This window comes from Vombatus ursinus, unplaced genomic scaffold, assembly GCF_900497805.2.
Source record: "Vombatus ursinus unplaced genomic scaffold, bare-nosed wombat genome assembly UNPS02014768.1, whole genome shotgun sequence".
Lineage (NCBI taxonomy): Eukaryota > Metazoa > Chordata > Mammalia > Diprotodontia > Vombatidae > Vombatus > Vombatus ursinus.
The window spans coordinates 13,875,289-13,898,806 of NW_020954546.1; the positions used below are offsets into that span (position 1 = coordinate 13,875,289).

At 51.2% G+C, this 23,518-nt stretch overlaps 1 protein-coding gene across 4 annotated transcripts in view; it reads left to right on the forward strand.

The window, feature by feature from the left end:
- Positions 1–620: 620 nt before the first annotated feature.
- Positions 621–23,518, forward strand: part of GTF2IRD1 (GTF2I repeat domain containing 1) — a 231,237-nt gene continuing 208,339 nt past the window's right edge. For all 4 annotated transcript variants that reach the window (XM_027862357.1, XM_027862359.1, XM_027862361.1 and 1 more), the window contains exon 1: positions 621–708. The gene's annotated coding sequence lies outside the window, so the exon portion shown is untranslated. The remainder of the gene's footprint in view (positions 709–23,518) is intronic.

Below are 23,518 nucleotides of genomic sequence, written 5' to 3' on the forward strand. Positions count from 1 at the left end.
GCCCTCCGGGACCCCTCCCTGCGCCCCCGGGTGTCCGCCTCCCGGGTCCCCGCGGCCGGCCGGGCTCTCCGGGCGCCGGCTCGGGCTAATCCTGTATGTAAATGACAGCCAATCGAGGTGGTTGTTGAGCGGGGCTGGGATTAGAGACGGGGCGAATGGCTTGCAATCTTACTGGGATTACAGAACAAAGAGGCTCCTCTCCTCCTCTCCTCCTCTCTCTTCTCTCCCGTCTCTCCCCCCCTCCCCTCCTCTCTGCTGCAGCCCCGAGCGGGGGGGGGGCCCAGCTCCGGGAGAGCGAGAGCGAGCGAGCCCCCCCCGGCCCAGCCCGGCCCGGCCCGGCCCCCACCCTCAGCTCGCCCCGCTCCACTCCCAGCCCCCGGAGCGGGGGCTTCGTCCGCTCCCCGCCCCCCTGCGTGCCTAGGCTGGGGGGGTGGGGGGAGAGATTACCCCACCCCCACCCCGCAGCTTCTCCCCCTCCTCCTCCTCCTCCTCCTCCTCCTCCTTCTCCTCCTCCTCCTCCCCTCTCCCTGCCTCCCTCCCTCCCCCCTTCTTTCTCTCCCTCCTCCCATTCCCTCCTCCTCTCCTTCTGCCTCGTCTTCCCCTTTCTCCCAGATTAATTAAGGAGGCAGCGGCGGGAGGCTGAGTCCTGGCCGGGAGCGAGCTGGGGCCGGGGCGCCGGTGGGCAGGAGTGCTTGGGGATCCTCCGAGGTAAGAGAAACTTTTATGCCGGGGGGCGGGTGGGCTGAGGCCGTCCCCCCCACCCTCCCCTTCACTCCATCTCTCCCCCCACCCCCTTACCCTCCCGTGCGATGTGAACAAAATCTGTCTGGCTCTATATTTTGGGTGCATTGGGAGACACGTGACTAGGGAGGTCGCGGCTGGAACGGTGGTGTGGGGGGAGGGGGCTGGGGGGCATCCCCCTCCCCCCACTTCCTACCTCCACCTGCGGGGGGGGGGGGGGGGGGGGGGGGGGGGGGGCGGTGCGGGAGTGATCTGGGAGAGGGAAGAGGACAGAGGTTTGCTGCAGTTGGGGAATGAGGTCAGTTCTTCTGCCCAGTGCCAGTCTGGGGGTGAGGAGAAAAGTGAACTGCCGGGGACAGCTGCTCCTCGGCAAAGGGGCGCTCCAGGCTACTTTTCCATTCTCCTTGTCCTGGCTGGGAGATGGGCTCGGGCTGGGGGCATCTCCTTCCTGTGCCCCAGCCCCAGTCTGGGGAGGCTGAGCACCTCTCGCCATTTCACCCCTAGCCCATCTTCTCTTCCCACTGCTGGGGCAACAGTGCCTGGGGGGTGGGGATCAGACGTCCTATTTGGCTGACTTTGGAGAGCCAGGCTGGGGGGGGGGCACCCCCGCCCCCAGGAGTTCTGCTTTCTGGCTTCTTGGCGGGTGTAAGATGGAGTCAATGGCAGAAATTTGGGGGCAGCGGCAGGAACAGTTGGGGAGAGGACGGGAGAACCCATACCTGGAGGAGGAAAGGTTTAGCCCTCTGGATGCCCACCCCCACCTCTACCCCCAGCCTGAAGCTCCTGGCCCCCTCTGGCAGCTGAGATAGATCCACAGATAAAGTGTTTCCCTTATGCCATCCCTGGGCTGTTTGGTGGTGGTAGCCAAGCCCCCGGAAGTGGGGTCACTAAGCATGAGGTGAAGGGGGTGGGGCTTGAAGGAGGAGCCGGGACTGAGGCTGGCCAGGGGGGAGACCCGCTAATAGGGACAACTCGGGGGAGGAGAATTTTGAGATTCCAGCAGAGCAAGATCCTCTGGAGAGACTGGGTGTGGGAGGCATGGAGGGGCCCCCTCCCTCAGCCCTGGGCCCCTGGTGGCAGCTGGCATAGGTCCTAGGTGGATGGACCTCGGAGGAAGGCCTGAACAGCCGCTGAGCTCCAGGCAGGGTCCTGTGGATGAAGCCGAGGCTGCCCTCCCATTTGGGTACCAGACGGAATCCTAGGGCAGTGAGATGCATGCCAGGTGGGGCAGAACCTTGTCCTCTTGCCCCTTTGCCAGGGCTGGAGGCGAGGGTTAGAACTCATCTCACTGGTCTGGAACTAAGATGAGGCAGGGTCCTTCCCAGCCTCGGTTTCTCTCTCTGGGTCAGGACTTCCTCTGCCTTTTTGACCTCCATCTTTGGTTTCCAGGGCTACTGAACAAAGTGGGGTTTCAGTCTCCTGGGCAGACTTGGGTGGAAGGGGCTGTGAGGAGGGGGTGCTGAGGACAGATGGGTTTACTCCACCTCAGCTTGGGGGAGGGGGGATAGTTTTGGAAGAAAGAGGCTGAAACTCGGATGAGGAGTTGAGGTTGGGAGGAAGGAAGCTCACTCCTTCTCATGGAAGGTTTTTAACTACAGGCAACTTGACTACTTATCAGGTTTATTGGTGAAGATTGTTACTCAGATAATGCTTGATCTGGCTGACCTCAGAATTCCTCTCAAACTCTGAGATTCTGTGATTATCTGAATGTTCAACCCATAATAATGATAACTGACTCCTGCCTCTTCCACTTACTAGCTGTGTGACTCTGAGTGAGTCATTTTCTCTGGGCCTCCGTTTCCCCCTCTGTAAAATGAGGGGGGAAATAGGGACAGTTAGGTGGCACATTAGATAGAGCACCAGCCCTGGAATCAGGAAGACTCATCTTCTTGAGTTCAAATTTGGCCTCAGACACTTACTAGCTGTGTGACCCTGGACAAGTCACTTTGCCCTGTTTGCCTCAGTTTCCTTATCTGTCAAATGAGCTGAAGAAGGAAATGGCGAACCACTCTAGCATCTTTGCCAAGAAAACACCAAGTGGGGTCATGTAGAGTAGGACATGACTGAAAAATACAAGAGAATTGTACTAGGTCCCTCCTAAGGTCTCTATCTCGCAATTTTCCATCTCAAGACAGTCCCATCAGTCAGGGACTCCAGGTAGCAGGCACCCCATTTAATGGATGGGAAAACAGAGCCAAGCCTGGACTAGGGCTCAGTATTATGACTTGCTTGGGGTCACTCTGGGGCCTTCGGCCAGCCTCCCTCCTGCTTTCGGAGAGTCTCCCCAAGCTCCTTTCTGGACCTTCCTGTTCCATCACCGTATTCCAGGCCTTTGAGTCCTTTGGGTCAGATAAAATGGTGAGGATCGGGTATCCTGGAATGTGACCATTCCATCCTTCCCATAATTTAGCAGGCCAGCCCACAGAGCAGAACTGCCCTTAATATTTGGAATTCAGTGGAAAGAGCTCTTAGCTCCAGAGTCAGGTAACCTAATTCAAGACCTGCCTCTACTTACCAGCCATGTGGCTTTGGCTTCAGTTTCCTCATCTGTAAAAATGAGAAGTTTAGACAAGACGGAAGCAGCTAGGTGGTGCAGTGGACAGAGCACCAGGCCCAGAGTCAGGAACACTCATGTTCCTGAGTTCAAATCTGGCCTCAGACACCTACTAGCTGTGTGACCCTGAGGAGGTCACTTCACCCTCTTTACCTCAGTTTCCTCATCTGTAAAATGAGTTGGAGAAGGAAATGGCAAAGCGCTCTAGTATCTGTGCCAAGAAAATCCCAAACGGGGTCATGAAGAGTCAGACACAACTGAAAAAAGGGAAGAGTGGGCCATTATGAATTACCTTGGATTTTGTCTCGTCGTCAGCTTCGTCACCAAAATCGGAAGGGGGAGGGAGTTGACCAAAGGGGACAATATTCAGAACCCAAGGCACAGGTGGCCTGGCTTGGTGGGGGCTGGTGTAGGTGAGGATAGACTAGTGCCCAGGGAGCCTTGGATGAATTTAAAGAGTGAGTTCCCAACACTCCCCCTAGTTTGCCACAGCTGAGCCAGCAGCCGACAGATTGTGGAAGGTGGGAGCCTGTCTGAATGTCACTGCTGGACTTGATCTTCTCGGAGAAATAACTTGGCTAGAACTGAACTCCCAACAGTAGCAGACACTGTTTGGGGGAGACTCAAAGCAACATTCTTTTATTAGAAAAGGGGGCTGGGGGCTGGGAACTGCCCCTCAAGAGAAAAGAGGAATCACCTGAAGTTCCCTTCTGGCTGGACAGGCAAAGTGGCCTGCCCCAGATAGGGTAGAGAGGGGCGTATTTGGGCCATGGAGAGGCCGAAAGGAGGAGGGCTGAGCAAAGTGACACAGTAGGGCAGGATGTCATCCAGGACTGTTCACTGTGTCTGTAGATCTTAGTTTAATGGGGGAGAAGGGGTGAGGACGCTTCCACATTTGCTCCCCTTTGCTTCATTAGGTGACACCCCTCAGAAGTGACTTGGGTCCTCCCCTGTTCCCCAGCCTCCTGCCAGGAGTCCTTTTCCCCATTCATAGGTGAACCTCAGCCCTTAACAGTGGACCTAAGGTTCCATGCAAACAGGAGCAGAGAAGAGGGATAGAAGGGAGAACCTAACCAGTCTTTATTGGCCAGATCCTGGTTCCTTGGTTAAGCTGCTTCTCTGCTGGAGGTTTCCGGGCCAGTGCCTGTCTTTAGGGCTGAATTCATTTTTCTTTATGTAGCTCTCTCTGTCTCTGACCCTTCTCCCACACCCCACCTTCCCAGACCAGACGGGAACCTTGAAAATGGTTTCTGGCCTCCTGTGGATTTGCCGTGGCTTCTTCTTCCATGTACTTGGCCTGGAATGCCAGGTTTTCAGCTTCTTTCAAGACGTGACACTGCCTCTTACTCCTTGGGTGATTTTAGGCGAATCTCCTAAGCCCTCTGGTCCTCAGTTTCCTCATATGTAAAATGAAGAGAGTTGGACCGGATGACCTATAAAGTCCCTTTGGGCTCTAAAGCTATGAAGCTCACCCAGCCAATACTGGAATTAGTTTTGCCTCCTTGCTTCCTTCAAAACCCAGCTCAAGGACCACATAGGTGAAGCATTGCCCGATTCCTTCCCCTCCTCTAGCTAACCCTTATGCAGCAGCTTTAAGGTTTGCAAAATGCATCTGTGGGTTATCTCGATTGATTCTCACAACCCCGGGAGATAGGTGCTGTTATATTATCCCCATTTCACAGATGAGGAAACTGAGGCTGAGAGAGCTTCCGTGACTGAGCCAGAGTCACCCGGCTAGTAGGTATCTGAAATGTTCCTGACTCCAAGTTCACTACCTTAGCTGTGGCTTCCACCGGCTAATGCCCCCTCCATCCCACTCCCGATGTAATTCATATGTATTTTTGGGCAGCTAGGTGGCGCAGTGGATAGAGCACCGGCCCTGAAGTCAGGAGGACCTGAGTTCAAATTTGGCCTCAGACCAAACACTTGGCACTTATTAGCTGTGTGACCCTGGGCAAGTCACTTAACCCCAATTGCCTAAAAAAAGTAAGTAATTCATATGTATTTTTGTACATGTTTCCCCATAGAAGGTAAGCCTCTTGAGGGCAAAAAGGTTTTGCCTTTCATTATTTCCTGGGTGGGTGCTTAGTACAGTGCCTGGCAAACGACAGGTGTGTGATAAGTACCTATAGAATGATTGATTGTAAGGATCCTCCCTTCTTCTTTGTCCCAATCTCTGAGAGACAGAGTCAGGGAAGGGTCTCTGGGCAGAGGCAGCTGGTAGCAGAATGGATAAGAGTGATGGGTAGACCTGAGTTCAAATCTTAGCTACCTCAGTTTCCTCAGCTATAGAGTGGGGTAACAACCCCGCCTACCTCCCAGGGCCGAGGTGAGGATCACTTAGCAGAGTAGCGGGTGGTGCATAGTAGGCACTATATTCTTATTGCCTTCCCCTAGGCCGGTGGAGGGAGGGGAATGGGGTTGGCCAATTCAGCCCAGTCCTGGAAGGCTCAGCCCTGGAGCTCCAGGCTTGAATCCTCGAGTCCATCTGTCACCTTCTCCCACCTCCCCCCTCATCTCGATAGACTGATCAGGTAGCTGTCCTGTCTCAGGTGAGTTTTACCTGGAGTTGGGGGGGCAGGGGGTGGGGGTGGGGAAAGATATTTCAACTTAGGCCTCAGGTGCTCTGGCTGGGGCCACGAGGGTCACACGTGGATGTGTTGGAGGTTCCCACACGCCTTTGTGTGTATGTGGGGAGGGGGACTCGAGCCTGAGGAGGCCAGGCTGCCTGGCAGGAAGGGATTTTGAGGGGCCGACCTCTTGGCCAGAGAGACCTCTCAGCCCCTTCTCCCTCGGAGTAGCCACTCTGAAGATGTGGGGGAGGTCCGTGTTGTAGCTATGGATATCCACAAACATGAGATTTGGCGACCTTAGGAGAGGTCAGATTTAGAGCCAGAAGGGACCTTGGAGGCCATCTAGACCAATTCAGTCATTTTACACATGAGGAAACTGAGGCCCAGAGAGATTAGGTTAGTAAAGCCACAAGCATTGATTTAAGTAAATTCTTATTGTGTTCTCAGCCCCAGGGTTACAAAGAAAGGCCTACACAATTCCTGCCCTCCCCGGGCTCTCCTTCTAATGGGGAAGACGACATGCAAATAATTTTGTAAATACAAGGGGGAGATGCCGCCCTTCTTGGAGGAAGCCGGGACCTAGGGCCTGAAGTGGAGTTTAGGAGAGAAGATTCCAGGCCTGGGGGGCAGCCAATTAAAGGCACCCAGTCAGAGATGGTGTTGGCCATTCATTGTCTCTGGATCAAAGAATACTGGGAAAGGTAGGAAGGGGGGCTTAGATACCAGAGCATTTTATGTTTGATCCTGGGGTAATAGGGAGACACTGGAATTTACTGAGTGGAGGAAGAGAGATGCCTGAGTGACGGGAGAAGAGAAAGGAAGGATTTGCCCAAGGTCATCCAGCTAGTAAGTGGCAGAAGGAGGATTTGAACCCAGACCTTCTGACTCCAAATCCAGCCTTCAGGACTGGCACTGCAGTTGGGAAAATCTGTGTGACCCTGGACAAGTAGCTTCCCAGGACCCCCGGGCAATTCATCAAGGCCAGAAATTGCAGAATCATTGCTGATCCGCATCAGCAACGTCCTCACCTGGGAGCTACCTACCCTGGTAGATCAGTCAAGAACTGGAAGGGACGTTGTCGGAGGTCAGCTAGTGCAACCCCCTCCCTTTATAGAGGAGGAAACTGAGGCAGGGGAGGCTTGCTCAATATCACACAAACAGTGATAGAGTCAGGATTGCTGCTCCCATTTAATGGGAGAGGAGACTGTACTTGACCAACATGGCAGCCCTCCAGGGGATAGCTTAGCTTCCTGACCCTTAGCCCAGTAGGCTCTTTCTCTTAAAGGCCTGGGCATGAAGTCCTCAGTTAAGGATGGGAAGGGTGGCTGGGGGAGGAAGCGAGGCTTGAGGGGGCCGAGTTTGGCTTTTTGGTGTTATGTGTGAAAGGCCCCATCCCTACTTTATCACAAAGGAAGGAGATTGTATGAATTGACCTAGAAAGTCAAGGGCACTGGCATCCATGACAATTGTCTCAGACCTCACTCTTCTGTATTTTGTGATAAATTAATCAGAGGCTGGGCTGATGGTTGCCTTTTTTTTAAAAAAGCCATGCTAAAATAAATTATAGCAATTTTAACAAGATTGTAGGGGAAATGTTTTACCTACTTAGGAGAATAGGCTATTTTAAGTGCTGGGGAGGCATTATTTACACATCATTAATGGGCCAATTTCAAGGCAAATAACAGTAGAGCTGGAAGGGACCTTGTCTAGCCTTTTCATTTTACAGGTTAGGAAACTGAGGCCTAAGGACATTAGGTGATCAGATCAAGATCAGACAGAAGGATTTGAACCCAGGTCCTTGGACTCCAGAACCAGTGCTCTTTCCAAGTAATAAAATTGGGATTTGAACTCAGGCCTTTAGCCCCCCATTATTTAATGGCTTTTTGGGGGACCCATTCCTCACTACTATTGTTATCCCCATTTTCCCGATGAGATTACTGAAGGTGGGAGAGGTGAAGTGATGTCCATGGTCACAGAGCTAGTATGTGTCAGAGGCAGAATTCCAACCCAGGACTTCTGGCTGTGGGGCCAGCTCTCTCTCGATACTAGGTCACCCTGCTTCTAAGGCATAACGCATTTATCTTAGGCTTACCCCATTTGATTGACACCAGCAAGCAAGGAAGGCCAGAGTTCAAATACTGCTTCTGAAACTTGCGTGATCCTGGCAAATTGATTCCTTCTGAGCCTCAGTTTCTCCTTCTGTAAAACGAGGGGCGTGGTACTTCATAGCTCTAAGTCCATTTTTGAGTCTCGTTGGGTTTTTTAGCTTCATTGCCTAGCACGGTGCTCGGCACATAGGGCTTTTATTGCTATAGGGTACTCTAGGGAGAGGACACTCACTCCACCAGTGCAGATCAGCACCTTCTCTGTCACCTGTAGCCTTAGAGGGATGCATAGAGCACTGAGCGATAAAGCGACTGAGCCACTGGGGGTAAGCGGCAGGCTTCCAGGTCAACTCTCTTTCCCTCTTCTCTTTCTCTGGCATAATTCCTTCCTGACCTCCCCTGGACCATTCCTCGTGTTCCTGACTGACCCCTGATTGGCGACACTTAACCTGTCCCTCGTCCCATCTCCTTGGGCCCTTCAAAGCGCTTGTCTGATCTGAGGACCATTAACACTCTAGTATGAATTAGCTAGAGAAAAGCCGTGTAGCGTATGTTGTGGATGATGGCCAAGGATGATCAGGAGGCTTTGGGTCTACCCCTATACACATTAGCCACATGCCCTTGGAAAAAGCACTCTGGGCCTCAGTTTTCTTCTGTAAAATGATGGTTGGAAGGAAACAAGCATTTCTAAAGTGCCTACTATGTGCCAGGCACTGTGCTGAGTGCTTTCCGATCTCTCATTTGATTCTCACAACAACACTTTGAGGTAGGTGTTATTATTATGCCCATCTTACAATTGAGGAAACTGAGGCAAACAGGTTACGCGACTTGTGCGCTGTCACTCGGCTAGTATGTGCCTGAGGTTAGACTTGAACTCAGGTCTTCCTGACTCTGTCCATTGTGCCCCCCGTCTGATGGTCCCCAGGGTCCCTTGTAGCTCAGGTGTTGGAAGCTGTGTTGCTTCTGTAGCTGGGGCAGAAGATTCTGGGCCTCTTGGCATTAGAGACATCCTAACGAGGAAGGCAGGGAGGTGTAGATACGTCTCTGATCTTGGCTAGCAATGCTAGGGATGAAGAAGGGAGAGAGTGTGATGGGCAGACGCCCCAGCTGCACCAGGTTCTGTGCATGTCCAGGTGTCCAGAGGTCCCCTCTGCTGGGCTTCCTGGACGGAGCAAGCTGGCTGGGGGTCCCGACCCAACATGGCTGTCCTCATTGTAGCGGCCCCTCTGGTGTGTGACTTGGGATGACCAGAAATGGGGGGGGGGATGTAGCAGGCCCTGGAGCTGATGGTGCCAGCCACGGGCTTTCTAAATGTGCACAGTGCTGGAAGGGGCTGGAAAGAGATTGGGAGTGGACAGCTCTGTGACTTACTAGCTGTGTTATCTAGAGCAGGTCGCTTCCCCCCATATTTCAGCTTCTCCCCTTGTAAAGGAGAAGGTTGGACTTTTGTTCTACAATTCCAAATCTCTCTTTGCCTCAGTTTCCTCTCCTGTAAAATGAAAAAGTTAGAGTAGATGGCCTCTGGGCTTCCTTCCACCTCTAAGGCTAGGACCCCCTGATCCATCCTCACAAAGGTAGGGGTGCTTGGTCACCAAAAGCACACTTATTTCAGTCTGTCCTCAGCGTGAAGGATTGTCTGTGGACAGGAGCGGCTGTCCCTGGGACAATGGGTTTAGTCTGTGGCCTGAGGCTGGATTTTAAGGTCCCTTCCAACTCTAAAGTACTGTGATTCTAGGTGGTCTTTCCATGCTCTGTACCCCCACAACACTTATCCTAAGGGACTGTCCTTAGCTGCTGCAATCCTTTACATCCACGTGTAACTGACCCCTCCCCCCAACACACATCTGGTTCACTCCCTGACAGTAGAGACTGTTTTATTTAATGAGGATGAGGATGAAGATGATAGCTAGCATTTACATAGTACCTACTGTGTGCCAGACACTCTGCTAAGTATTGTACAAGTATCATCACTGATCCTCATTTCTCTGTGTATCCCCAAGTACAGGTCCAATGCGTAGGGGCCCAGTTGGTGGTTGTCTTATCAGCAGTAGTTCAGGGTTCTTCCTAACTAGTCTGTGGTCTTCTGCAGCCTTAATGGGTCCCCGGCGATTTTGAAGGAAAGACTAAACCTCACCGTCTCATACAGATACGGAACTTAGCTCAGATATAGAAATGGACGCCGTCCTGGATGGGTATTTTCTGCTTGGGAAGTTGGAATGGGGATTAACAGAAGGTTGAAGTGTGTGACATGTAAAGCTAATGCTCTGATATTGATATGCTTATGGTGAGTTTATTACTTTGGTTAAATGCTTTTCTAAAGTTGGGGGAGTGGGGGAGGAAGTCTGCGGCCTCTTTAAAGGCAAACCAGCAGCTGGGAGGGGGATTATAGGGGGAGGTGGTAAGGATGGATGGCATGAGTGTTGTCTGTCCTGTGTGTCCTGTCAAGCTTTGCTTGCCCTGGGAGGATAAAGACCATGTGGGAAAAGTGTAGTTACCCCTCCCATGGACAGCTGCACCAGACGGCCTAGAATGCCCCATTGTTGGGACACTGGACGTGTTCAGGAGCCCTGGGTTCTGAGGCACGCCACTGTTGGTGGGATATCGTTGACTAGCGGACTTCAGGCTTAATTCGAGGCAACAGTGTGATGAGACAGCTGGAAAAAGTGAGATGTTGGGTTCTGGTAACAGGCCCAGTTTCTAGGAATAAGAGAGTGAGAGTCCTGTCTTCTGCCCCAGTTGGAGCCTGTCTGGAGTGCTGTGGTCACTTGTGTTTCCCACAGTGTGGGAAAGATGTTGACAAGCTAGACACTGTCCAGAGGAGGGCAACCGGTGTGGTGAAGAGCCCTACGTCCATGTCATAAGGGAATCCTTTGAAGAAATGGAGAATGTTTCATCTAGAGAAGAGAGGACTTGGGGGGGAGCATGAGAGCTGTCTCCCAGTATCTGTGGAGGAGGGGATTCTGCTTGTTCTGTCTGGCCCCAGGAGGCAGAAGAAGGAGCAGTAGATGGGAGGGAGGGCGCTAGGTCCTCACTAGAGGTCTTCAAGCCCTGAGGTCGTGTGGCTTCATGTTCCCAGATTTGGGATTTGGGGGGCTGGGAGTTGGGAGGAAGCCTCCGGAGGCATGTGGTGGCTGCTTTCTTCCTTCCTCCCCACACTCCCCTGGACCGGGACCCATCGATGCCTTTCAGAAACTGCCCACTCCAAAGCAGCAGCCTGTCCTGTCTTACCTGCCCGTACCTCCGATGATTAAGAGACTTGGATGGGGAAGAAGAAGCCTGGGAAGGCAGAGGAAAGCTAGAGGCTCGGCCCCTTTTTTAAGCTCCTGATGACTCTTGCTTTATTGAGAGAGCCAGCAATTAGGGCCCTGTGTCAGGAGAGTGAGTTCATAGGCCAGCATGGTTTTCATCCATACCCCCGGGTAAAGTAAGCCCCAGATGGTTTTCCCCATCCTGGTGGGATGCTAGCTACACATTTCTGAGTGGTTCATAGTAGGACTGGTCTATAGCCCTTCTCCCCTTCCCTCACCCTGTAAGGGAGAAGTCCCTTGAAACTGTCCCTCTGTGAGTGAGCTTTCTGCTTGTCTACGGTCCCTGCTGTAGATCACTTAATGATCTATATCCCATCTCTTCCCTGGTTCAGTTTTTACTTTCTTCTTCTGGGCTCTTTACTTTGGCAACAGAAACGCAGAGATGAATGTATTCCATCAGTAAGCGCATATTAAACATATGATGCATTTAATATAAATGTTTAAACTCATAATAAACACCTAATATGTGCCAGACACTCTGATAGGGGCTGAGGATACAAAGAAGGCAAAGGACGGCCCCTGTCCTCAAGGTGCTTACAATCTAATGGAGGAGATAACATGGCAAGGGTATACAAACAAGATGTAGACAGGAGAAAATCAGCCGAGAGAAGATCTAGCATTGAGTGGGGTTGGGAAAGGCGTCTTGGAGACGGTGGGGAACCAGGTGGTAGAGATGAGGAGGGAAAGCATAGGGGACAGCCAGGGAGAATGTCTGGAGTCGGGAGATGGGGCACGTTCCGGGAGCAGTAAGGAGGCCAGTGTTCACTGCATCTGCAGAGTATGTGGGGATCAGAAAGGTTTAAGACTGGAAAGCTTTGAAGGCCAAACAGAATTTTTAATATTGTCCGGGGGGTGCTTATTGAGTAGGGGAGATGGCGGGGTCACAACTGTGCTTTAAGAATGTCACTTTGGTGGTGGAATGGAGGATGGACTGGAGAGGGGAGAGACTTGAGTTAGGCAGACCCAGCAGCAGCTACTGTGATAATCCAGGTGTGAGGTGATGAGGGCTGAACCAGAGTGACGGCAGCATCGAAGGAGCCGAATACGAGAGATGCTGGCGAGGTGAAACCATGGGCCTTGTCAACAGCTTGGATGTGGGGGGTGAGATAGTGAGGAGTGCAGGCCGACACAGGGTTGTGAGATTAGCTTTAACCCCAGTTCAGAAAAATTGTAATAAATAAAATTTGATATAACAGCTTTCCTCATTTCTGTGCAAGGGTGTGTGTGTGTGTGTGTGTGTGTGTGTGTGTGTGTGTGTGTGTGTGTGTGTGTGCAGTCACATGCCAGGATTTTTGTAATTTTACCTTTTCATACATTCATTTTTTTATTTTGAATTCCAAATTCTCTCCCTCCATCCAGTTCCTCCCCCACCCATTGGTAAGGCCAGCAGTCCGATGCCCGTGCTACATGCAGTCGTGTATGCTGTGAGTGATGTACTGAAGGGTGGTCCCCGTGGCACCAACAGTAAGGCCAAGGGCTCCCGACCTCCTCACTCACCTGCTCCCACCTTCCCCAGCAGGCCACTCCTGAAATTCACGCAGCACCTTCATCCTCCCAGGAATGCTCTCAGGCATGCTCCCTAGGGCATCCCTTGCCTTGGGCTCCCACCCCCACCGTCTGGCCATGGCTGCAATGCCTCCACACTCACCTGTGCACAGAGCTTTCTGCTCTCATGCCAAGGCCTAACATACATTGTTATGGCCTCCCGGCCATACTCCTGGATGTCTGCATGCCTTTGCCACTCCAACTGCCTTTTCCACCATCTTTCCTCATTTACAGCATACAACCTTCTAACCGCCATAGGGGCAGGGTGGGACAGCGGCCCTGGGTTCCAGTCCGGCCTTCCAGGCTTTATACCTGTGTGACCTTGGGCATGTTAATTAACCTCACTGGACCTCAATTTTTTCTTCTGGAAAATTAGGGGCACTGGATGGCTTCTGAGGTCCCTTCTATCTCTAAGTTTATGTTCCTGTGACTTTACAGGTCATCTCTGCATGGCAAAGTGGGGATAGCACTGTTTCTAGAGTAAGATGATCTGGGTTCAAATTCTGCCTCTGAGGCTTACTACCCATATGATGCTGGACAAGTAAGCCGTTTCACCTCTGGGCCTGTTTCCTCCTGTGTAAAATGAGGAAGCTGGCCTCCAAGGTCCCTTCTATCTTGAGATCTCTGATCTTTTCTTATGAATAGAATACCAGATATTCCAGCACTCCGGCCACTTTCAGGGGCCCTAATGCATTTCCTCAAGATACTGCAATTACCCATTTTCCCCCCAGACTCTCCTATTCTTATGAGAGGTAGGAGTCCAGCAAGGACCCTATTTTTGCCTCTCTTTGTATCTCTCCCAACACAGTGTATGGAGGGCAGTCTTTGATCACGTTGACCCTTCTGAGACTGATAGTAGATGATACCCGCTGGGCTGGGCCTTTCTTTTTCTAGCGCCATCTCGGAAGATGATGTGGGTGTGGGTGTGAGGTCATCAGAGCATCGCTGCCCCTGCCCCAGTCTGACCTTCTAGCCCTCACCCTGTGGGCCAAGGCTTGCCTGCCGCAAGTAGAAATCAAGGCAGAGAACAATCAGTCCACACGCATTTATTAAAAACCTACTGTGAGCCAGCCTCTGGGGATATAGAGACAAACATGAAAAAGTCCTTTCCCCCAAGGAGATGAGTTTTCCTGCCTCAGGTCTCTCCTTATTCCATTCAGCTGCCAAAGTTACCCACCACCTCAGTAACCTCCACTGGATCCCTATTGCCACAGGAGCAAATACAGAGTGTTCTGTTTGGCATTCAAAGCCCTACATAACCCAGTCCCCTCCTGCCTTTCCAGTCTTCTCACACGTTACTCCCCAACATGTCCACTTCACCCAGTGACGCTGACCGGCCTGGTCCACGCACAAGACCATCTGTCTGTAGGCTATGGGCATACTCTCTGTCCCTCATGCCTGGACCGCTCTCCCTCCTCTGCTCCAACTCCTGCCCTGCCTGGCTTCCCTCACGTCCCAGTGAAAATCCCACCTTCTACAGGAAGCCTTCCCCAACCCCTCTTCATTCCCTCTGTTAGTGACCTCCTATGGTCCCTGTATGGTGCTTGCTCTATCTCCCCCATTAGATTCTAAGCCTCTAGAGGGCAGGAACTGTCTTTTGCCTCTTTTTGTATCCTCTGTGCTTAGCACAGTGCCTGGCACATAGCAAACACTTACAAATGTTAATTAAATGAATAGATGGAGACAAGACACACACATACGAGCACATGCCCTAACCTGCCAAACCTGCTCCTGAGTATTTACTCCCCTACGCCGTGATCTCCTGGACTCTGGACCCTGCCTGCTTGCATTGGCCTGGGCCGTCCCTTGACTGCCTTCAACGTGACCCTTTGGTGGCCTCTCTGTTCATGTGGGGGTCTCTCCTTGCTCTGCGGGGACCCTGTTTCTGCTCCTGCTCCCTCTCGGGCGGGCCATCTCCTCTGGCTGTCCACATCTCTACGTGGCAGCGGGTGTCCGTCTGGAGCGATGGAAAGGGAGTGTGGATCTTGTCTCTCAAGACCTCTTCCATCATATGGCCAGAGTTTGATTTCTCCTTCCTTTCCATGAAATCTGATTCTGATTTTTAACTGATGGGCCCAGCTCCTCACCACACCCAGGAAATGGCTACTGTTTTCTAGAAACTGTCAAATTCTTGTTAATGAAATACAATCAAAAGTCTTGTTAGGTAAATATAAATAATGACATTGCAATATACCATCTGTTAAAGAGCTCAGGAGCATACAGTTAATAGAATCAGTGCATGGAGGGCTGGTAATTGGCTTTGCTCTGTAATTTCTCCAGAAGTGGTGGTTTGTCTTTGTCCCCCTTTGTTTTCTTTCCCTGCTGCCTATCCTGGGGAAGGGGGATGGGGAACATGTCTGAATCTCTGTCTTTTCATTGTTTTAATTTGAGGTGGAGTGGCTAGTCGGTCTTTCTAAAAGCTTTTAAGTGGCTCCTACATGCTAAGTGCTGGGGATACAAAGAAAGGAAAAAAAATAGTCCCTGCCCACAAGGTACTTATACTCTAATAGGGGGAAGCAATATGCGAACAGCTATGTACAAAAAAGAGTTTGTTGTTCAGTCCTGTCTGATTCTTTGCAACCCCTTTTGGGGTTTCCTTGGCAAATATACTGGAGTGGTTTGCCATTTCCTTCTCCGGTTCATTTTACGGATGAGGAAACTGAGGCAGACAGGGTGAAATTACTTGCCCAGGGTCACACAGCTAGTAAGTGTCTGAGGCTGGATTTGAACTCAGGTTTTCCTGACTCCAGGCCTGGTGCTCTATCCGTTGCCTAGCTGCCCCCACCCCCCCATACATACACACACAAGATATAGGATAAATTGGAGGAATTTGGGAAAGCTTTCTTTATGTCTTAGAGGGGCTGATCAACAAGTATTTATTAAGTGCCTCCTGTGTGCCAGCCACTGTGCTAGGTGCTGGGGATACAAAGGCAGAGATGAACAGTCCTGCCCTCATGGAGCTTACATTCTAACAGGGGGAAATAGCATGCACACGTATAGGTGTTTGCCTCAGAACAGACCCAGTGGGTCTGGGGGAATCAGAAAAGGCCTCAGGTAGGAAGGTGGTGCGTGAACTGGGTCTTGAAGGAAACCAGCAATTCCCACCAGCAGTGAGGAGGAGACCAGGAGGCCAGTTCGGCTGACCCATTGACTACACGGAGGGCAGAATTGTCCAACCAAGTTGCAGAGGTGGGGTGGGACCAGATTGTGAGAAGCTTTTAAAGACCAGCAGAGGAGAATGGCAGGAGGAAGAGTCTATGCGACTGTGGTAATGTGGGGCCCAGCCTGACAGCTGACCTTAATGGGTACCCAGATGATAGGAGAAGTCCGTATTCCAAACCAGAGGGGAAAGAGCCGGCCTGGACTTCTCCCACTGCAACCAAAGAGCAGGGGAGGCAGCATCTGGACATTGAGTCCAATGGCTTATCCTCCCCTGCTAAGGTCCCAAACCTCCTTCTTACATTGTAGAATTTCCGCTGTGTGGCATCCCACCAGGTGCTCTGGCACAATGGAAGCTAGCCTCCCAGACCGCTGCCCATCTCCTCATCTGTCTCCTCAGGGCCCCAAAGTGAAAGCCCCCCTCCTCCCTCTTCCATCCACTCACTCTCCACCCGACAGAGCTGGAATTTCATCCTTGGTGTCTGGTGACTTACACACCAAACCTCTGGGATGAAATTACACTCCACCCGCCCCTGCCCCCGGGAGGACGCTGGCTTTCATGTCCTACATCCCACTGACATGGCTCCTTCACTTTGAGGGTCCCTGTTTGAACCACCTTTTTACAGTTGCTTGGCCTCAGAAATACCTGGATGTTGGGCTGGGGAGCAGATGGGACAGGAAGCTGGGCCAGGTGGTACTTTCTGTTCCTTATTGCTTCTCGTCCATTTCTTAGGAATCTTAACCTCTGGCCACATCCTCCTCTTCCCCCCTTGCCGTTCCTTCCCTCTAGAAAGGCGCCAGGATGATAAGGTCACCCTGGAGATGGCACATTATTGTGGTACTTATTGGTAGAAGGTAAGGCTCCCTGAGGGCAGGGACTACTTCCTATTTTGTCTTTGTACCCTCAGCACCTAGTGTGTGCCTGGCACATAGTGTGGTGCTTAATAATGCTTCCTGATTGACCTGTGACCATCAGTTTCCCCATTTCTGCCGCCTGTTTTGGGTGAATAGCATGAAACCCTTGCTAGAAATTGGATAGTTAATAGAAAAAAAAAAAGAGCAAACAAGGAAGACACATTAGTGCTCCTTTGGGGTCAATTTTTGACAAATTCAGGCTTGGTATTCAGAAAGAAAAAAAAAGCTTCCTAATAATCAAGGCTGTCCCGAAGTAGAAAATGGGCCGCCCCTCCCTAGCGATCTTCAATCAGCAGGCATTATTAAGCACCTACTATGTTTCAGGTGCTGTACTAGGCCCCAGGGATGCAAAGGCAAAGAATGAGTCCCAGTGAGCTCTTTATTCCAATAAGGGAGACAGAGAGCACATGTATAAATATATCCAGCGTAAACAAAGTGAATGGATAAAAATACACACAAAGTCGTTAAGTACAAGGTGGTTGGGTTGGGAAGGCCTTAGCAGGTGGGGGCATCAAAGCCTGAATGGTCATTTGTCAGGCAGGAAAGCCTCGAATTAGACTGGACTGGCCATTGCCAACTCTGCATTCTCTGTGACCCTATGTCTTTGTTCATACCGGGTAGGCTCTATGGAACTTTGCAGGGAAGGTTCCTGTGTAAATAATATCGCTGAGATTAATAATGTCACAACCGTGTCTTTGGGAGTGTGCTATGTGAGATGGCCTCCGTAATTTCCTTGGACAGTTTTCCCCTGGGTTGTGCCATGGTGGGGATGAACACGATGACTGTGGGAGGCCATCCCCCCTCCAGAGGAACCATATACTTAGATAAAAGAGCTAAAAGAATTATCAGGGTGTTGGCAAACCTGAACCTAAATTAGGGTGGGCGACTGGGGCTTTATCTCGGGGGCTGAAATTTAGAGGACATGGAGCAAATTTGCATTTCTTCAGCTGTGTGGAAACAGCTGGGCTTAGCACCTAGTTAGCAGGAATAATAATTTAAAATAGGAAGCTATCAGGTGTCACTGCCCACCACCATTGGGCCGTTTCCCCCATGGTGTTCCAGAATCCCCCATGCATTCCGGGCCACTTTCCCCTCCAAGGGCCATTTGGGGCCTCCTGCTGCAGTTGTAAAAATCCGTCATTGTGGCTTTGTGACAAGCCTGGATGTGAGGTTGATGTGTACAGCGGGAGTCGGGCAGTTTCTTGCTTGTTTTCTGTTCTCGGAGGCAAGAAATATCTAGACCGTGAGGCGTCGGGCCAGATTTGGCCAGATCTGGGAGAGCAGAGCCAGGGCCCACCCTGGGATCCCAAAGGAGGGGATCTCAGGACAAAGTCGAGCTGCCCCCTCCCGGCTTGCCTGCCCTGGCAGCTGTGGCTCCCCTGGCTGAGCTGGAAGGCGGCCTTAGCACCCAGACAGCCCAGCAGCTGGAAAAGAGGGCTCTGGTGGCCAGGAGGGGAGTGAGGGACGGGCCCCAGAGGCCGAGGAAGTCAGGACCAGTGACTTCATACCTGGATTTAGGATTCCTCCTAATCTCTCTGGGTCAAACTGACCAAGGGTCTTGTTGCTTCCGGCAGCCCCCTGTGACCGCCAGGATCAGGTATAAATTAACCCTTCACTGCCTGGCCCCTCCCCACCATCCCCTTCGTCACACACTTTCCTGTACTCGTGTGTTTGCCATTCCTCACGCAGAGAATCCCTCCCCTTCTCTGTCAGCCTTTGCACAGATAGTCCTCACACCAGGAACGGGCTCCCTCCTCCATCGCAGAAGCTAGGCCTTTTACACTCCCTAATCCCCTTCAAAGCTCAGCTCAAATACCACCTTCTATCAATCAATCAGTCAACAAACACTTATTAAGCACCTACTATGTGCTGAGCACTGTGCTAAGCACTTTATAATTATAATCTCATTTAATCCTCACCACAACCCTGGGAGCTAGGTGCTATTATTATCCCCATATTAGAGATGAAGAAACTGAGGCAAACAAATGGCTTGCCCAGGGTCATACAGCTAGTAAGTATCTGAGACTAGATTTGAATTTGTTTTCTGGCTCCAGGCAAGAAAGATGTTCTATCCACTGCACCAGCTAGCTGCCTCCCAATGAATACTTTTTAAAAAATTCATCCAATGTATACATGTTCTAGAGCAGCTAAATGGTGCAGTAGATAGAGCTCCAGACCTGAAGACAGGAAGCCTCATCTTTCTGAGTTCAAATCAAGCCTCAGACACTTACTAGCTGTGTGACCCTGGGCAAGTCACTTAGTCACCCTGTTTGCCTCAGTTTCCTCATCTGTAAAAATGAGCTGGAGAGGGAAATGGCAAACCACTCCAGTATCTTTGCCAAGAAAACCCTAAGTGGGGGTTGAAAGAGTCAGACAGGACCCAAAACCAAAACCAAAAAAACCCGATATGTTTTATTTCCTCCAACAGAATGGAAGCTCCTTAGGGGCAGGGACGATTCCAATTTTGGCTCTGTAGCCCCAGCACCCAGAATGGTTCTTGGCTTAGTAAGTCATGAAGGGATGCCTTTATCATTCATTCTTTCTGCATATGTTGTATGTTATTATAACATGATGTATATGTTACATTCATTCATTGAAGAGGACAGATCCACCTGATCCTTGGCTTGGCATGAATAGTCTTCATCCCCTCTCCAAAGCACACCCGCTATGTGTTCCCCTGGTCTTAACCAGCCGTCTCTGGATTTCTCCCGGTTTCCACCCTATAGTTAGTCAGTCAATAAACATTTATTGCGCCCTTACAACGGGCCAGACACTGTACACAACCCAGTTTTGGAGTCCTGTCTTGGAGCGATCTTTGTCTCGTGCAATCAGACTGGGTGCCCCTTGAGGGTAGGGGGCCTTATCCTGCCTTACACTGCCCTTGCCTTCAGGACTGGGTGCTTTCTGGGGTTCAGTGAGCACCTCCTGCTTGACTGGCCCTTGCATCTGAGCCTCGAGGGCATTTCTGAGATTTCCTGGGCAGTCTTGCTATCCGAGTAGCTCCCCAAAGCAGGCGGCCCCACCCACAGGCCTGGGAAGGGGGATGGGGGGCACCGTGTAGGGCTCTGTACCTGGGGCCAGGGCTGGGCCGAGGGGCTGATATTTTTTCCCCTGCTGTTTATGGAAGGAGCTGGTTTTTCAGGTGGGGCAGCTTTTCAGCCAGAGAGGCCTGGATGGGGGAAAGATTGAATCGTCTGGAAAAAGGAGGATGTTGCCGGCTCCATTGTCAAGCCCTCCCCCAGAACACGTGCCCTTCCCAGCCCCCTTGCCTGGCCCCTGGGTGGCTCCAAAGGGAAACCCTCTGGTCTGCAGCTATGGGTGGTATTGCTACCCACACAACAAAACAGGAATCTTCCTTTATAAGTTCTTGGCACTGGGAGGAACCTTGAGAGGTCAGCTAGCCCATCTCTCATATGAAGGGCTGGACCATGGTCAAAATTCAGCTCTTCTCAGAGTTCGCTGGCAAAGGAGTTTCTTTTGGTCATTCTGTTTTGAAACCAGGAATTGGGGTTGGGTCAGGGAGGATGGACTTCCTTAGGGCTGACCTCAGTCCCTCTTGCCATAGCTTTGACCCATGTCAACCTGCAGGGCCACGGGGAGAGAACCAGAGGACCCTGTCCCTTGGGTGAGGGAGCTCCATAAGGGATCAGGATGCCCTGGAAGCACCCCTTTAGAAGCTGCTTTAGAAGCTAGGAAGTCCTGCTGGGATTTCTACAGAAACCCCCAGCCTGTCCCAGAGACAATGGAGTCAGGGATCGCTGGCCCTCGGCACGGGCTTCTCCCCCACAGAAATGGCCGTTCACACTTACATGGGTGTTTTTGGTTTGAGGACAGGATTTGTGCTTTCTTTGGTGAAGCAGGCTCCTGGTGAGGAAATGTCTTCTGTCCACACAGGCTAAGCTCTGGAGAGAGTCGTTTAGAGCCACTGAGGAATGAGGAGACTTGCCCAGGGTCACAGAGCCAATATGTGTCAGGCGTGGGACTCAAACCCACCCTTCCTGATCCTCTGCCAGGCTGGACACTTGTACTGGTAGACTTGTACTGGCTTTCTACAGTCTTCAGGCTCTATCTAGCCTTTAGACGTTCACTTTTCTCCTAGCGGACATTTCTAGAGCCCTTTGGGGTTTACGAAGGACTGTAGATCTAGAACCAGAAGGGACTTCTGATTCAACTCCCTCATTTTACAGATGGGGAAACTGAGGCTTAACCATGGTCGCCCATGTTCAAGCCTGGGCCTTTCTGGTTTTTTCAAAGTTTAGCTCTTTTTCCGCTTTGTGTCCCAGGTGGCTCAGGCATCCATAGGAGCATAGATAGAGGGCTGGAAAGTACCACATATAGGCCAGCTCTCCCATGCTACATGTGAGAAAACTGAGGTTTAGGGAAGGCCTCCCACTAGTTGCTACAACCCTAGAAATTCCACCCCTAAAGATTCCTCACAGCCCATTGCTTTCAGGATAAAGCTCAAACTCCTCATCTTGGCATTCAAGGCCTCCGACAGTTTAGCTTCTTCCTTACCTCTCCTGCCTTATCTCCCACTATTCCTCTAAACATGCCCAATGTGCCAATTAGGCTTTTGCCACTCCATGCCCCCCTCCTTTCCCACCATCCTTCAAGGCTCTGATCCTTCTTACCACCTCCGCAAAGCCATTCCAGACCTCCCTCCCTCCTCCTCCTCCTCCTCCTCCTTTGTTACCTCCTCACCTGCCTTCCCATGTTCCTCCAGGCCTCCCTTCCCCAGAACACCAAGGAATCATTGAATGCTCTGCAAAAAGCCTATCCTTATCCGCTCAGAAACCTTCAGAGCACCATTGGCTACAGACTGAAGTATTAATCTTTTGACCCTGGCATTCAAGGCTTTCCATAATTTGGATCCAGTGACCCAATAAACCCTTCTACAGCTTCCTCTCTGCTTTGTCCACTGTCCTTGTCCTTCCCACCTCCCAGAGAAAGTGGCCCCTTGAGCTGAGTCTTAAAAGAAAGCAGGGAATCTGGGAGATTGAGAGGGGAGGGGGAGGGGGCAGCTGGTGTAAAATTACAAGACTAGGGATGGAGGGTAGTGGGTGAGGAACAGAAAATGACAAAGTGGGACGAAGTGGGTGAAGCGTGTGTGTAGGGGAGTCAGGCATAAAAAGACTGAGAAGGTAGGAAGGGACCGTGTTGAAACAGATGAGTTCCTACATGATACTGGAGGTAATAGGGAGCTATTGGAGTTTATTGAGGAGGGCAGTGACATGGTCAGATCTGCACTTTGGAGAAAATCATTTTGGCAGCTATGTGGAGGCTAGATAACAGTGGGGAGAGGCTGGAGGTGGGGAGCTCCATTGGAAGGCTGTGAACCAGAGTGGTAGCTCCAAGATTGGAGAGAAGGGGGCGTATGCAGGACAGGTTCTAGAGTGAGCTAACAGGGAGAGCTGTCCAAAGTGGACCGGGCTATCTCAAGGGATGTGGGTCCCCTTCCTTCCCCTTCCTACAAAGGCTGAGGGGTCATTTGTTGGAGAAGTTGTACAGGGGATTGTGGGTCGTGGGCAGGTTGGACAGGATGACCAACTGGAGGTCTGAGATCCATCTCTGAACTTCTGGGATTTGTCTTTGCAGCCTAGCTTAGTGTCTCACACTTAGTAGGGTCTTAATAAATGCTTGTTGAATTGAATTTATTTGGAGTTTATACCACACTGCTTGACATCTCGTCATATTCCAGCTTTTGTTGTTAATGACTGGTCTGTGTTAATGTGTCCTGCTTTCCCACTAAGACTGATGTGCTGGTCTCCATCAGATGAAGGCGACACCTCTTTTCTATGTAAGTCACTTTACTGCTCTGAGCCTCAGTTTCCTCATCTGTAAAATGGGGATAACAGTGCCTGCCTCATAGGCTTCTTGTAAATTTCAAATGAAGTCATGTGTGTAACATACAAGTGCTTGGTGTAAGTATCAAGTGTGGGGTTTAATGTTAATCAATCAAGGATTTATTAATTTAGCACTCCCTCAATGTCAGGCACTGTGCCAAGTGCTGTAAAGAGAAGGCAAAACCAGTGCCTATCCTCAAGGAGCTTATATTCTAATGAGGGAGACAGCCTACAAATCAGGGTGTAGGAGTGTTGGAGGGTGTTGCCCTGTAGACAAACCACCAGTGTTAGGATTTCTAACCAAGGCCTGCCTTAGAACTCCCTTCTGGTCCTTCTCTCAGATTCTCCTCTGCTGATCTCCTTCCATGTTCTAGATGAGTCCAGAAACCCCCTAACCTTCCCCAGGGTTATTAAGAAGAGGCTGGTTTGAAGGCCCCGGGGCTGAGAAAGGCAGTCAGGAAAGCTTGAACGGTGGGCGCCTGACCAGGAATCACCCCTTCCCCCAAATGCAGAAGAGCCGTTTTCAAGGGTGGCGGATGGGGCCGACGACAGCCCAGAGTGTTTCTGGAAGTCGGTCAGCTCTCCCTGAACCACTTGTGGGTCCTCGGCTGGCAGTTATTGCCAGGATGCCTCCCACGGACCAGCTGGTTTGTGTTTGGGGGAGCAAACCTATTTTAGCATCCCCTTGGGCAAAGGAAGAGTGAAGGAAGTCACTCACTTTGTAAATACGTCTGTGTGTGTGAAGCATCCCAGAAGCAAACCAGAACGGTTATTG